Below are 17751 nucleotides of genomic sequence, written 5' to 3' on the forward strand. Positions count from 1 at the left end.
TTGATTCTTTTTGCTTTTTTTTTTACTTTAAAGTGAAATAAACAGGGCCAAGAACTTAGCTCAGTGGCATATGGACCTTCTTGACAAGAGCGAGATCATGAGTGTGATCCGTGATACAAAAAAAGAATTTTATAATAGGAAAAAAATCACAGAAACATCAAGAAATAAACAAAAACAACAAAAGCAAAATGATAACAAAACAGTAGTAATATAGGATTTCAAACTAAGATGACAGGAATTTCACAATGGTTATTATATTGCATGTTGTTATCTTCAAGACAGCTGTTCTGGTTACCAAATACAAACATGCAAAATTGATCAAATAATTTCACTTTGATCAACATCTATCCCTTTTGCTATACCTACTGCAATTTTTGGATCTAATTTACTGTTTTAGTTTCTTACACTAAGAAGACAATACAATGTTTACTTATGTAATTCTGATTTATATCACTTATGAGTATGGTTTCTCCAGCTGCTGCTTATGCAACAGGTGTTCTGTTCAGAAAGTCTTTATTTATGCTTTTGTAGTTTGGTCTTTTATTTATTTTATCTTTCAACAAATTTGCAATTACTCATTTCATGTATAGGCTTTTTTCACCCATTTTGATTTCATTTTAGTACTGAGTATAAATATGGATCGAGATTCATTCTTCAGGAATTGGATTAAAAGATTTTTCAGCACCTCTACTAAAGAGTGTGTAACTTTTCCCCAGCTTACCTTTTTCCTTTTGTCCAAAATCAGACGGCTGGAGGTGTGTGACATTTTTTTGCAATCCCATTTGAATTCTACCCTATGGTTCTATTTTTTGAAATTAATAAGAAATTTTATGACTATAAATTTGTAATTCAACTTGCAATCCCCAATTGTAATTCATACCACTTTTCTGTGTTTATTTAGTAATACATTGGCTATTTTGAATCACTTCTTATTCTTTATGTATTAAAGTTGTTTCTTCTAGTTCTGTGAAGAGTGTTGCTGGTAGTTAGATTGAAAGTGCATTAAATCTGCACATCATTTCTGGTAATATATTTATGTTGTTAAGACTGGTTTGGCCCATGCAGCAAAAGAGATGTCTTTCCATTTTCTAATGTCCTTCATCATTTTTCAGAATTGCATAGTTTTTGTTACGAAAATAATTAGCCTTCCAAAATAGTTTTTTCAATGTTTTGAAGGTATCATGAATAAAATCTTTCTCTTGATTTCTTTCCTGGGAGCTTTATTGTTAATGAACAGAAAGGCTATCAATTTTAATCTACTGATTTTGTCTGCCACTGTGACGAATGTGGTTTTATTTTTAAGGGTCTTATCAGTATTTTTGTGTCTTTAATATAAAAAAATCATGCCATCTGAAAATAAAGACTGTTTGACCTCTTTCTTTTCTATTTGTATTCCCTTTTAATTTTTCATCTTACCTGATTGATCTGGGTAAATTTTTGAGAATTTTAATGGACAGTGCATTGAGAATGGGAGCTCTTTTGTTTTTATAATCTTAGAATGTTATATTAGATTTTCACTTACTAGAATCTTCCTGTGAGTTTTTCAGGATATTTTTAAATTTTAAAATAAAAAGTTAAAAGCAATGATACAGAACTTCAAAACAAAATAATAGGAGATTAGCAATGATTAATATATTGCACACTGTCTTCAAATTAGCTGTTCAGATTATAAGATAAAGGCATTAAAATGATCTATCAGGGGATTCTGGGAAGATGGGAGAATCATAAAGAGCCTCTCTGAGAGAAATAGTCCAGATGGTGGAATAGCATCATGGGGAATACAAGTAGGAAGGAAGCAGGTCACTTTGAATAACAAAGACCCTAAAGTGAGAATCAAAGGCCACAGAGAGAGTGAAAAAAGAAAAACTTAAAGAAGTAAGTAGCTGGCAGCGCTTTCCCCCAGAGCTAGGCCCACCATGTGAGAAGGGCTGTTGAAATCTGGGGATGAATGTTTATAGTAAAGGTGGTAGCTGGCAAGCCTGAAGGCCTTTGCAAAGAAACATGGTGACACAGGGCAACAGTGGACTGGAGAACTGCGATGGCTGTTGGTGAGTGTAGAGGACTTAGTCCTCGCTCTGGAGAGGAGTGAGGCCAAGAGCCATTTTTCAGTTGGGCTGGATAAGCCCATAACCAGAACTGAAATCAGCTTCCTTCAGGCACCCTTTGCTCAGAGCAGAGTGTTGGAAATTGCTTGGACTGAGTCCGGCCCCTGTGTACATTTCAATAGCTATCACTGATGTTTCCCTAAATTGATCACAACCAGCTCCATCCCCTAGATATACTCTATGTGGTGGGGACTCCCTGCTGTCAACCAGCTCAGGAGGGAGATGGAAGCCTGCCCTACTCCTGCTTGCAGTCCAACAGGCACCAATGAGCCAAAGCATGCTGGGAAAAGCAACCAACAGTCTTATCCCAGCACATCCAATAGTCACCATCAGATATCGCTAGCCAGCACTGGCAAGAAAAATAAAATAGTCTCAATTCAGAGAAATTGTAGCCAACACAGTAAGTGCTAGATACCCCACTACCCACTTGTCCAGAAGAAACCAGGAATATAACAAGGGGAAAAAGAAAAAGGTAGGCTCTGGCCTCCAACCCAGGCAGTTCTGGCCAACAGACATAAACATTCAAGAGAATGGGAGCAACATACCTGAAGTTTCTGAAGTAATGGCAACTAAAGTGAAAAAACAACTTCATGAGGCTATAAAAGAAATTGGAACAGAAATACTATGTCAAGTAAAAGAAAAAACGAGAAACATAATAAAAGAATTGCTAAGCACCTTTAGAGAAGACACAGATGGAAGAACAGAGGAGCATAGGAAAATAAGGGAAATCTTGAATGAAGAATATAAAAAAGACTTAGAATATATGAAACAGATCCAAAGAGATTACCAGGAAAATAAAAACTCCATTGAAAGCTGGCAAAACTGCTTGAAAGAAACTAAAGATAGACTTTCAAACCTTGAAGACAGGTTTATAGCTTGTGATCATGAAAGGAAAGATCTCTTAAAAATAACAAGGAACCAGGAAGTAACAATTCAAAAGCTACAAGATGACATGAAGAAGCCTACTCTATGAACAATAAGGGCTGGGGATTTATCTCAGTAGCATAAGCACTTGCTTTTCAAGTGCATGGTTGTGAGTTTGATTTCCAGTACAAAAAAAAAAAAAAAAGAATAATAAACGTGAGTGAAAAAACAGGGGTCTACACAATGAAATACAAAGGCTGTTCATAGGAATAATTATAGAAAACTTCCCAAGCACAGGAAAAGGAAATAATGTTCAGATAAATGAGGCATACAGAATTCCAGCCAGCTATAACCAAAATAAATCTACACCCAGACATATAATAATCAAGGTCTCTGAAATTCAACACAAGAACACAATATTATAGCTGTCAGAATAAAGAAACAGATCACCTATAAAGGAAAACTCATCAGAATCAGGACCATCAAACCAACCCTACCAAAACTACTGAAGGACATTCAAGAGAGAGAAAAAAAACCATGGTTTCAGAAAAAGTGGTGGAGGGGGCTCACTGAAGTGGGCAGACAATGGGATGAAGGGAAAAGTAGGCAACCAACAGCAGGAAAATAGCCTGTCAGAGATGAGGCAGAGAATGTTGGCCATAATCACTAATATATATGGCCTCAATTCACCAAGGCATATGTCTAGTTTTAGGTTTTGGTATGTGGAAAGCTAATTTTTCCTGAATCATTTATTAAAAAGTCTATGTTCTATCCAGTGAACATGTTTGACATCTTTGTCAAAGATAAAATGGCCGAGTGTTTTCAGGTGTGTCTCTACCCACTGGTTTGTTCTACTGATTGTCATGTATGGGTGTTTGTTTGTTGTGTTTTTTGGTTTGTTTGTTTTTGTAGATCCATGCTTACTTTATTGTGGTAGTTTTGTAGTATATTTTTAAGTCATGGATTTTAATACCTTCTGCTTCTTCTTTGTTTCTGAGGATTGTCTTTCCTATTCTAGGTCTCTTCTGTTTCTAAATTAAAATTAGGAAAGTTTTCTCTCAGTCTGTGAGGTATGCTACTTGTATTTTGATGGTAACTACATGAAATCTGTATAAACATTTTGTAAGTATTGACAGTTTCACAATGTTGGTTCTTATACGTGAGCAAAGAATATATTTCCATTTTGTGATATCCTCTTTAATCTACCTTCCATATTGAAGACAGGCTCTTCCTTTGAAAGAAAAAATGATTCAGAAACACAGTGACATACACAAAAAAGTTATTATCTTTTTAAAATGAGAGAAAATGCTGGCAAAACTAAAAGAAGACAAGAAAAATGTGGATAATTTAATCAAAAATATAGGATGAATTCCATCATAAATAGGAAACAATATATCCAGAATAAAATTCAATTTAAAGAGATTAAGACTACAGCTTCTACTGACCATTATACTATTAGATAAAAGAAGTTGCATAATCTAGTAAGGATATAAGTTCCATAGTAGAATATAGTATCTGACTGTAAATATAGTTCAGCTTTGACTTCAGGACAACTGTGTATATAAGAAGACAACTGTGTGTAATGATAAGAAAGCTCCTTTTTCACAGAATGTGCTTTGTCCTTGTTACCAGTAAGAGAATTTCTCTCTGGTCTTAAGAAAATAATATAGCACTTGGAGACAAAGATGCAGCCAAGCAGCCCTGCACTGGAGGCCAAGATGGAGAAGACCTCCATAGTCACCATCTCCTTGCCCTGCTGCTGCAGTAGACAGGGAGGAAGGTGACCCACACACTGAAAAACAGCAGCATGCTGAATGTCAGGAATTTGGCTTCACTGAAGGTGTCATCCAGGTTCCTGACATCTTCAATGGCGGCCAGGAAAACCATCATGAAGCTGAGCATGATCAGGGAACCCAGTTATCTTAGGACAAAGTAGAAGGCGGTCAGAGAGCCATTGTTGCACAAGATGACGATGTGGCCATCCTCAGAGTGTGCATCTGTGTCAATGTAGTGTGGATTTGTCCCCATCCAAACTCCACAGAGAGAGAGAGAGAGATAGACCAGGATGCAGATGAGGATGATGTATTTTGGTACCTCTGATATCATCAACTACCTCATCCTTCTACCTGGAGCAGTGACTTTAAAGACCAGCATTTCAGTGATGGTTTTGCCTAAGACAGTGAAAACAGAGACGGTGAAGACAATTGCAAATGTGATATGCTGGAAGATGCAGGTGACTTTGTTGGGATGATCAATGAAAAGCAAGGAGCAGAGGAAACAAGGTGAAGGAGGTGAGCAGGTTGTAGCTGAGAAGTTGGTTGTTGGCCTTGACAATGGGAGTGTCTCAGTGCTTTATATACAGGGAAGAACCAGAGCTGTCAGGACGTTGAGACTCAGGGCGGTGCCAGTCAGTACTTTTCCCAAGGTGGCTTCATAATCTAGAAATTTCACAGCTTCTTGTGGTTTCTCTGAGTGTTTGTGTATTGATTAACCAGGTGCTCCACACGTGATCCATATCTACTTGCATAGGCTAATAATTTCTTTTTTGTCACAGATCCAGCCCTAGAAACTCACTGAATTTCAACTAAATTGTCACTTTTTAAGTTTTTTTCTTTTCTTTCTCTTTCAGAATGTGGAACTGATTTCAGAAACTTTGAGACATATTCCAAACCCTTTTAAATTTTATTATTTTGATTAAGAATCTCCTTAAGACATTATGTCACCAAGGCTGTTTTCTGACTTAAAATCCTCTTTTCTCAGTGTTACAAAACTCTGGATTCTAGGCATGCATTACCACATTTCATTTTCTGTCTGTTTCTGAACCCCAAATAAAAGATAGGTATATCAAGCATAACTCTTAAATAATAATACTATTTGGTGTGTAATGTCCTTTTAAACCAGACATATCCATAAAAATGTTCTATAAAGACTCTACCTTTATTACTTCCTACACTGTTATCACTTACTTGGTAAAAATCAAGTCTTTACAAGTGATTCCCAAGATAATTAATGTAAAATCACATACCGGAAAGTCCACGTAATTTGCTGTTAAAGTACCATATATATGAAAAGACATGTTTAATATTAAGTCATTCCATTTTTGAGTCTCTCCATCTATGAACTTGCTTTCTGCAATCACTTGCTTAAACTTTATTGCCAAAGGGGTACTTAAATGGTTTAATTCTGGTGTCTTTCAAAACAGCTACACGTCATATCACTACATGTTTAATGATTTTTAACTGTTACAAAATTAATTTCCCAAAATTTGCATAGTACAGCCATATCACTGATGTGTGCAAACAGTTTTTTTGGTAAGTATTGGATTCCATAACTAGGAAATCCAATATAATTTATTCACTTACATGGATATTATACTTAGAAACTAATATTACTGGAAAATCCTATTCTTCATGTTTGTCCCTTTTGAGTGTAATTTTTGCATGCTTGTGTTGTCTTCATTGCACTGACTGATGTAGAGTGAAACATCTGGCAGAAGCATGATACAGAAAGTTCTTTTCTAATTCTTGCTTTCAAAAATGACCCTAAGCTATAAAGTGTCCTCTAGGGTAACATACATACAATTTGTGAGGGAAACTTAGTGACTTTTTTTCTGCATTTCACTTGGTAAGATGTTCTTCTTACCAATGTTCTTCTTACCAATGTACTAATGTTCTTCTTGCCTCTTGTTAAATCACAACAGTATATAATTGTATTATCTCCATTTATTTACATCATTTTTCTTTTCCCAGGAGCTAGTACATTTAATAATCTTATAAAATGAATTTTCTTTGGGTGTACTGCCCCAGAAAAAAATATGCATCGATTTGGAATAGGACATGTGAATTTCGTTTGAAAAGGAAAGTGAACTGTGAGCTTTGTGTCTTCTAAGTGCGTTTTCAGCTATCAGTAATATAATTTCATTCCTGACTTAAGATGAATTGATTTTACTCCTTTCCTTTACTCTGAAAGAATAAGGTCAGTTTTAATATGGTTTTGAATGCTCATACATTTCATTGCTAATATTATTAATTGACCAACATTTGAAGTGAAATATACTATGAGCTCACATTTGTTAATTGATATGGTAATGTAGAGATATAAAGATGTGGAGATTTCCAATTTATTCTTATTACTGTGTTTCTAACTTTTTCTGTGATTTACTACATTGGAAGCCATAGATTGATGCGAAGTTACTTACATTTTAATATGAAAATTTTTCTCTATAACTATACTGATGAACAACTGTCCTTCATGGTAGACTTCAATTTTTGTCTCACTTCTTGATCAGTTTTACCAAGAGTTGTCAACTGTTGTTACCAGAATCCAATTTAATTATTTCTATTTTCTTTCTGAATTAATGTATATATTTCTGTCATGATAATCTCTTAGCTTTCAATTTGTTTCTTTCTTCTTAACCAATCATAGTGAGATTTCACTTTTTGTTACCAGAATCACTTTTAATTCTGTTTATTCTATCTTTTTAAAAAACATTCCTTTTGGATTGTATTGCACATTTCATTATCATTTTGTTCAGATTTCTCTGTTTTTTCTGCTGTATGATGAATATTTCAAAAGAGTAATTTCAGTTTTTTTTATTTTAATACCAAATAGTGCAAGTATAATTGTAATATACAATGGATATTTGTCTTGGTAGAGATTTAGCTTCAAACAACAGGATTTTCAGTTGTGAAAGATGTTGATTTGTGACCTGGTCTATTTTACACATGATATATGATTGTGAATCAAAAGTGCATCTCATCATATAACACTAATATACATTTTTGTTAAGGTTATTATTTTTATATTTTGAAAAAAATTCTTGTACCTTGAAATTATTCTGCATTAAATTTGTGTACTCACTTAGCTTCAATTTTCACAATACTTTAATTGTGCTAATAACATCATTTAACATTTAGTGAATTTCTACACAAACTTTGTATTAAAAGGATAGATGATAATCTGATAGATAGACATATAGAAAGATGTGTAGACAGGTTAATTTTTTTTTTTTGGTACCAGGGACCACACACATAACATGCTTGACAAGCAGGCGCTTATGACAGTGAGCTAAGTGTCTGGCCCCTCACTTAGCAATTTTATATTGGAAACCTTTTTTATTCAGATTTACTTAGTTTTTGTTTCAGGCCTTAGTTTTGTTTCTGTTATTTTTTTGAGAATAATCTTATTACTAATGGTATACAAATGCCAGCTTGTCTCTTCAATTCTTTTTTTTCCCCTTAACTTTCTGAGTACTTATTCAATGGCTTACAGCCCCCTAATACTCAGTGATTCTGATGCCTAGAAATACTGTTTTGACAAGATTTTCAATGAAAATGATCTTCAAGTTTCTTCAAGGAGCTTCATTACACAACATTCAAAGGAGATTACACTTTGTTTGGCTTATGTTTACATTATTCTTAACAGAAACCTCTCAGGAGGAAAAAAGTGCAACAATTCTTTGTGCATGAATCCCTAGAACGACTGTGAGCTTGTATTTCTGACCTTCAACCATGTTTACTATGACTAACTGCTTTATTTTTCAAGCTAAATCTAATCTTTGACTTGAATTAGAGAAGAAAATTAAATACCTTCATAAATGCAATGCTATATGCTGGTACAGATATATGTTACCTAATAATTAAATCGAGTGGATTGATTTGCCCATCACCTCAATATTTCTTCACATGATATAGGATGGATAGCAACTTTTGAAATATTTAATGATAATATTAAAGAAACATGTCTTTCCTAAAATAAAGCATTTAAATAGAAATAGATGCTTATAGCGTTGAGTAATATATGTACTAGAGTAAATATATTGTTTTTCTTCTTGAACATTCTGAGCATATTAAACAATATCACATCTTTCTAAAGATCTGCATAGTGTAATTCTACACACAATTTTTTATGAACATGTATAGCAAGGTCATTTTAATTATTTAACAAATATAACAGCATGATGAATCAACTCTTCAATGAATCTTGTAATGTCACTTAGCACTTTGATAAGAGTTTTACCCCCTTTATTCTTCTAATTTCTTTTACTGTCTAAAAAGTCAATCTTCTAATATCATCATATTCATACTTGGTTCTAATTATATGAGTGTGTGGTTAGAACACAAGCATCCAAATCATAAATGGTATAGTATTGAATTGGAAGATAATCATTGACTGAGTCTTCCCTCTAAGGATCTCTGGGTTCTCCAATCACACTGATGCTGAGCAACAACCAGATCTACCTGGCCTTCACTTTTGTCATAGAAGAGATTAACAGGTATCCTCAGCTTTTACCCAACATTTCTCTGGGCTGCCAGTTCCACAATTTCATTTACAGTTTTTGGAGGATGCTAGAGAATTAGTTCCAGTCGTTCACAGGACAACATGAGATCCCTAATTACACAAGAAGGAGAGAAGGCAAATATGCAGAGTACTGGCAGAAATGCCATGGGGAACCTCAGCTGAGACTGGACCACTGCTGGAACCCTACAAATTTCCACTAGTGAGAGTTGGTGGGATAGGAAAGATGGAAGAAAATCCATGGTGCTTCAGCTACCAGGAGTATAAAGGGTTAATATTGAACCTGGGATTAGCATCTATCCAAGAGTATGAAGTTGCCAGAGTCCATGTACAGTGACTTTCTGGGTTTCTTACAACTTTTGTTTCCTTTAGATAAAAGAGGAAGGAAAGAGGGAAAGAAATATGTTTCTGGGATGTCAGAGCAATTCATTGATTTTTTAAAAAAAGTTACCTGAGAGAGATGTTTAGAAAGATGAGAAGAACATGTGTCTCCTTCTACAACTCATACATGTTGTACACTTCAGCACTACTATTGCACTATCTGACAACACTTCAGTGTAATGCTCAGTTTTAATTTCTTTAAGGATACCTTTGTCTCATTTCATTTTACACTGACTGTCAGCGTCAAGTATCCTTTACTGTATCAGATGACCCCAAAGAACATGTATTTGGCCCTGGCCATGGTGTCCTTCATACTTCATATCTTCTGGATCTGGGTGGGCCTGCTCATCACAGAAGAGGATAAGGATCTTTAAGTTTTTCTCAAATGTGAGAGCTGAGAGGGACAGAAACAGTCTATGGAGCCTTTTTGAAGATTATCCCAACTCTTGTTGTGTCATATCTCTCAGAAACATGATATCCTGACTGCAGATGCATCATCATTCAATGTGGTGGTTATTTACTATGATACTGATAGTGAAAATTATGTGACCCACAACATAGTGCAACATTTAGTGTCATGGAAAGTCTGGATGACAAATTCATGATGCTAAGCTCAGCTAGAAGGTAGAAAATTTATATTTGACCCATTATATGTGATTCTTATTTTTTCACACCTGTATGAAGAGATTTCAGGTTTCAAATATTTTGTCAAAGAAGCCACGCTTTTCACATACCAAGAAGACATTATTTCTTTATGTATCAGTACAAGAATTCCCATTGCTCCTTCTTTGAGTCTGACTGTGCATTGGAGAACTGTACACTTAATACCTCTGTGGCTTAGTTGCCACCAAATAGTTTTGGCACAGCAATGAGTGAAGGGAGTTACAATACATAATATGTGGTATGTTGTAGCCCATGCTCTCCAGGCAATGCTTTTCAAACAATAAAAGGCTACCAATGAGAGATAGACAAGTGATGACATTTCCCCTTGGCAGGTAATATGTCTTCTTTTGGATGGCATGCAGTGTTATCAAGGTGAATCTCTGAAGTTATTTTATGTATTTCTTCCAATTATATTAACACCATTTCTAGAGAATTCAAGATATTACACATCAAACTTATGGTTAAAGAGGTGATTCTGAATGGAGTTGAAATGCTTCTCAAACAAAGAGCATCTGACAAGGAGGAGGAATCACAAGGCCAGGTCATTGCTTCTGTCCATAGAACACCAATGTCTTACCCATAAAAACACTTTCTATGATTTTCTTTAAGACAACTGGAAAGTCTGTAGTCACTTACTAATCTAAATGGCAGCAAACCTGGCAAGCATGTAATTAAATTTCATTTAGTTCTTAAAATTCTGATAATTATTGAACTCTTTGTTGGTAGATTCTGTGGGAATAAGGAAATAGACAATAAAAGTTGTGGGTTTTAGAAGATTTGATTCCACAATTGATATTTTTCCCTAACCTAAATTTAAATACTATTTAAATGGATTGCATTTAAATTATTTTTCTGAAATTATTTAAATTATTTTAATTTTTTTTTCTGAAAATGACTGACAGTTATTGATCCCATGGTGATATTTTAGATCTTAGACATTCATGAGCTCAAAATTGATAGATGTCCAATGTTAAGGCTGCCTTTATATAAATAGAATTCACAACACTTTGGAACTTTCCCTTACCCATGTTTTCTGTCTTTATCCTGGATCCCTGTTCACAAAGAATAATGCATCTCTTTTAGCTGCACCCTTTTCTGATGAACAACCAGTTTAACAAGCCTGCTGGAGAACAAGTGAATGATGGAAGGAAACAGAATTGAGAATATGATGTTCTCAATTTTTGGAATTTTCCAGAAGGTCTTAGATGTAATGTTAAATTAGAATCACTTTCTTCACATGCTCAAGATGACCAAATAATGACTTTATCTGAGGTTATGATAGAGTGGACCATAGAAATTATAGAGGTATGCTGTATCTAACCACAAATGAGCTAAATCCTTTCATAGGTTTTGTACTCACAATTTTGCTCATGAAATGATCACCTGTGGAAACGGAATAACTAAATTTTGAATTTAAAATAATTTATAAACTTTCTAATGAGTGAGAAAGAAATGAATTTACCTCATTTTATTTTTGTAAATATATATTTCATATTATGAAATAATTTTATCACGTAATTATTTTTGTTCATGAATGTATACAATTTAAATTCATCCCTGTACCTCTGAAAAAGTAAGTAAATCCTAAGAAGTTACCACCATGTCTTTTTTCCTTAGACTCCCCACTATGTATGCAGAGAGAGTTGCAGTCCTGGATTTAGAAAAAGCCCTCATGAAGGAAAGGCTGACTGTTATTTTGATTGCACCCTTGTTCAGACAATGAGATTATCAATGACACAGGTCAGAGCTATGGCCCATGCTCTCCATGTGATGCTCACTCTATTCTCACTCTGTTTTATGTTCACTTCCTCCATGCAGGATGTAAAATATCTTGTATAAGACAAAAATGATAAATGTCTCCTCTTATAAAATTATGTGTTCTATTGAGTGCCATTGCCTGGTTGGATATCACATTTTTCAATTTGAAATGCAGTCTAATTCTAGTCTAATTTCCTTTGACTTCATTCTTACTAATTTTGTGTTTGTTTTTGCATTTCTAAAAGTTAATGCAAAATGTATTCTGTCAGTGATCTATGTTCATGGCTAATCTTATTTGACATGAGACAGGTTATCACCAATTTGTTTCAGACTCCCTCATAAATTCAATAGACCTGTCTTGGCCCACTAATTCTCTGGGAAAGCACTTATGAATTACCACATATAAATACATGGATTTATTTCTTTAGTCCCATTAAAACATTCTTTTCTCAAGACAAGCCCTGTGCCTTATCCCACAGCTTCTAAATTCCATCTGCATTGTAAAATTTAACATGAAGTAGGATTAAATCCAACTGTTTACAACTTCTCGAACCATAGGAATATTCCAGTCAAGACACAATCAGGCATCCTTCATTTTTTAGGGCCTGCCACAATTCTTCACACAAAGCAGATGCACAGAGACATTGAGTTGAGTGAACAGAGATGTCACTGATGTACAGCATGCTCACAACACAGCACAATCTCATTCATAGAATTTAATTCTCATTCTTTTAGAATGCATAGGAAAGTGAATAGCCACACTATGGCATGATTTAGAGTGTACTTTAGAAATGCAAAGATGAGATATGCACACAGAATATGGGATTTTACAAGTGATAACATTTCCAATTCAGGATAGTTTCACACACATTATTACAAATGAGATAGCAATAGAGTTATATCAGAATACAAAGAGGATGTATACATCCTTTTAGGATTACTAGAAATGGTCAAAATGGCATATCACCATGCATGGAATATTCAAGTATCCTAAAGGAAAATACTATGTTATTGAAACACAGATATAATGAGGATAAGGGCTGAAACATAGTCTATAACATTTATAGAAATCTAATGATGAAATTTATTGCATACTGTAAGTACCACATGGAAATATTTAACTTTCTTACAAATTATGATATGGTGGAATCGTCTTTCTACTAAATATTTTCTAACTTAGATTATGCAAGTTTAGGTATCAAAACAAATTTAATATGATTTCAAGTGTTCTCTGAAGTACATCAAGACCGATTATGTAATGTATCATGTAGTGATATAATATGTTAGAAAGGGAGAAGCATGAATGATAAGATTTCCAGTGATAGTTTTTAAGAATAAAGTACATGTAAATGAATAAAATGATTGGATTTCGTGATTATGGAATACAAGTCTCTTACAAAACGTGCAAACCTGTTTCCACACCTCAGTAATTAGACACTCATACATAAAATTAGGAAAACTGATTTTTTCCACATTTAAAACTATTTAAATGTATAGTGAGGTAGCCTGTATTTTTTCTACAGATACCAAAATCAAACTACTTAAGACCTCTTTTGATTTGATTTATATCAAAAAAGTGAATTAAGTGAAATAAGGTATAGAACTAGATCATTTATTACTTTGTAAAAATAGAATATGTTAATGGAAATGCCAGATTTTCAAAGAATAAACAACAAAGAGTTTTATGTAAGAGTTTTTTTTCTATATATCATTCTTTAATTTTATGTCTAGAAAGAAATACAAATGTGAGGTAGTGCATGCCAGAAATCCAGGCCTCTGGGAAACTGAGGCGGAAGGATTTTTCTGTGGGTAGATAGTCTTAGTAATACCGTAACTTAGGGAGATCATTTTGCAAAATGGGAATATATCTCAGTACAAAGTTTCTTAGCGCAAACCCACATATTGAAAAAGAAAGATAAAAAATAAACTTTGATAATTTAATAAGTTTTCATGAAAGGATTTGTAGGAAAACAAACAATAAACCTAGGCTAGTGACACTTTTTATTTTCCCTAGATAAGGAACAGTATGTGAAATGTTTAGATCATCAATGTGCCAACACTCAGAGAAATCACTACCTTCAAAAATATGTGATTTTTTGGCTTATGAAGATCCTTATGGAAAGGAACTGAATCTCACCATCCTGAGTCTCACTGTCATCACACCTGCTGTCACTGGGCTCTTGGTGAAGCACTGAGACACCCCCATTTTCAAGGCCAACAAACCAAACCCTCAGCTACACTGCTCTTCTCCCTTGCCTTCTGATTTCTCTGCTCCTTACTCTTCATTGGCTAGCCCAACACAGCAACATACAACCTGCAGCAGACCACATTTACAGTTATCTTCACTGTGGATCTTTCTTCTGTCTTGGCCAAAACAATTACTGTGGTGCTGGCTTTTAAGGTCACTGCTCCAAGCAGAAGGATGAGGCAGTTCTGGTATCAGGGGCTCCAAACTACATCATTCCTATCTGAAACCTGGTCCAACTCATTGTGTAGTGTGGATGGGCAAAAACTACCCTAAATTGACACAGATGCACATTTTGAACATGGCCACAACCTCAACGTGTGCAACAAGGGCTCCCTCATGGCCATCCACTGTGTCCTGGCACACCTGGGCTCCCTGGCCCTGCTCAGGTTCATGATGGCGTTCCTGGCCAGTAACCTGCCTAACACCTCCAATGAAGCCAAGTTTTTGATGTTCAGCATGTTAGTGTTCTGCAGTGTGTGGATCAGATTCTTCCCCATGTACCACAGCAGCAAGGGGATGGTGATGGTGGCCAAGGAGGTCTTCTCCATCTTGGCCTCTGGTGCCAGGCTGCTGGGCTGCATCGTTGCCCCTAAACGTTACATTATTTTGTTAATGCCAGAGAGAAATTGTCTACTTGGACTTAATGTAAAACATATTCTAGAAGAGGGGCTGGGGATTTAGCTCAGCGGCATAAGCGCCTGCCTTGCAAGCAGGCAGTCGTGAGTTCAATCCCTGGTACCGATAAAAACAAAAAAGACCAAAAAACAAAACAAAACAAAAAAACCAAAAACCAAAAACAAAACAAAACAAAAAACATGTTCTAGAAGAAAAAAAATCTTTCTTAAATTGAAAATATATCCTTTACCAAAATATATCAAGTGTCAGGCGATTCTGCACTATTTTCCTGTGTCATATTTGATACAGTTTGTGATTTATTATAATCCATAAAGGAGTATTACTTCTTTCTTCAGAAGTCTTGTACTTGTCAGGAAATGTTACATTTTTCAACAGACTTTATCTACACTTTTGGTCCATTGATTTTACAACCAATCTTATTTTTTGTGCTCAAATTTGATGATGGTCTTTTTGTTGTTGTTGTTTTTCAAAACAGAACTTTTCAACATTGTTAGCAGTTTTAGTACTTTTATTTATAAACCCATAATCTTAAGTCCCCTAAAGCATTTAAGAACTTCTCTCATGTTAGTCTTTAACATTACTGAAATTGCTACCTGTTATAAGAAATATTCTTTAATTCATGATGACAAGATGTTAAATTCATATGTTAAGGTTGAAATTGTTAGTGTGTAGTAGTTATTCTTCCTTGCATAGTTGTATGAATTTTCCATGTAACCTTGTTCAATAATCTTTTGTTAATGTAAATCATGTGCGTATATATCTAGTTTTTGTTTTATACACATTTTATATATACAAATTAGTGGGTAAAGGCACCATGCTGTCTGACTGCACTTAGGTTGCAGTAGACATTGAAGCAAACTATTGCAATCCATTGGGGTGCAAGGAGGAGCAGAACAAGGAAGTGTAAAGGCTAGTCTGTTGCTGGCCAAATGTCCCAGGCTTTCCAAATGGAGGAGAAGTGAGTCAGGTTTTCCTACTATCACCAATTCATGGAAGCTGTATACCACTTTCAGTAACTGAAATAATACTCCCATTCAGACTGAGACAGTCCTGTAGTGAAATGTAAACTCTGTTTTACCATGATGGCTAAAATCCACCTTTGCCCAGTTACCATGGTTTGAGACTGGTACATTCTTAGGACCATATATTTTGATTTCCCAAGATGTTTATCTGTCAAAAAAAGGATACATATATATCCTCATTGCAAGAGAAATATAGTTAACCATACCAGATATGATAATAAAATTTCTTTTTATGAAAACCAATGTCTGTGAAAATGGTTATAAACCCCAAGCAGCAGGGGCACTTCAGGAAAAGAAAATGAGGCTAAGGCAGGCGACCAGCCAGACTTTTTCCCCAGCCATCACCAGGCAAGGTATCAAACCTGGGACCACAGAAAGAAAAAAAATAGTGAAGAATTTGAGGCAAAGAACTCAAACTGCAGGTAGCCAAGGTAACACCGGTGCAAAGCACAAAACAGGACAGTAGTTTTAGCAGTGAGAACAACCATTCAAGTAGCCATTCCCAGAAAATTGGGCAAACACAAAAAGCCCTCAATATAGCAAAATCAATCTTCCCTTTTTGTTGTAACCTGAAGTCAAATGACTGCTTAATCATACTCCCTCATCCAGTGAATGGGGCAGAGGGTCTATCAAACACCCTTGCACCCTTACATAGGGTCCCAGGAGCACGGTTGTGATCTGAGATCCAGACCACAGTTTCTCATGGTCAGCAAAACTCTGAGGTTCTGTGCCCTGAAAAATCAAAGTCTAGCGAAAACTGCACAAGCGCAGAGCCCTTCCTCTTCCAAGTGGCTACATTCTAAGTGCACAGGCACAGTGGCGAAGGGCTTGGCAACGTGGTTTTCCCCCTTGGAGAACAGGCTGAGGAGGCACAAATTCCAATTCAGCCTGAGGTCCCAGGAGCTCTCTAGGCCAGGAAACTGCGAAGTGGTGCTGCCCTGGTGGAGGAAGGCAAGCAAAGCACTGAGCATTTTTGGCGTTGAGGAGGCAGAGAACCTGTCAAGGAAGGTCAGACACAGGATAGCTGGTTGCTAGGGGCTGAGGGAAGGAGTGAGGCTGGCGGAGCCCAGGGAAGGGCCTGTGAGATGTGGGACAGGGGGCTCCTGATGGACAGATTTCAGGCCAATGGGGGATGGGCGGGCCCGGGAGGTTGAGAACATTGGAGAGCTGGCAGGCTGTTTGGTATCTTGAAGACAGGAGGACAGTTTTGAGCTTTTGCCCTTAAACTGGGGAATGTGTGCCCAGCACTTTCCTAAGGTGATTAATGATCGCCACTCTGGAGCATGTGCCCCACAGCTGTGGTGCAGAGTTCCTTGCAAAATTTAGGCTGGAGATCTTGTTCATTCATGCTCACAGAACCCCTGAGAAGGTCTGAGGAGATGACAGGTGATGTCCTCAGTAGTGCTGAATGAATTTGTTGTTGTTGGATTTGATCTCCCCTGTGGTAAAACTGTGGTTGACCTGTGCTGCTTCTGGAAAGGGGATTGCTAGGCTCACAGGGAAGGGAAATGATTACTTATGTTTTGCATTGTTTTATGCTATCATTCTAAAGTTGGATGGCTTAGTCTTTTGTTGTTGTTGTTTTGTTTTTTGCCTTCCTTACTGTGGAGAAAGGAAGAATCAGGAAATATGATGCTGAAGAGTGTGGGGAGCAGCAAAGACCTTTCACTTCCTGGATTCAGCCATGTGCTGTGCAAACTTGATTAAGTCACTTTTTCGAGTCTCCTCTTCTACACCTATGAAAAAGCTGATGGAAATACAAAGCATACGATGTTAT

The sequence above is a fragment of the Cavia porcellus genome, unplaced genomic scaffold (assembly GCF_034190915.1).
Source record: "Cavia porcellus strain 051 isolate PalLab524CR breed Dunkin Hartley unplaced genomic scaffold, mCavPor4.1 scaffold_1, whole genome shotgun sequence".
Taxonomy (NCBI): domain Eukaryota; kingdom Metazoa; phylum Chordata; class Mammalia; order Rodentia; family Caviidae; genus Cavia; species Cavia porcellus.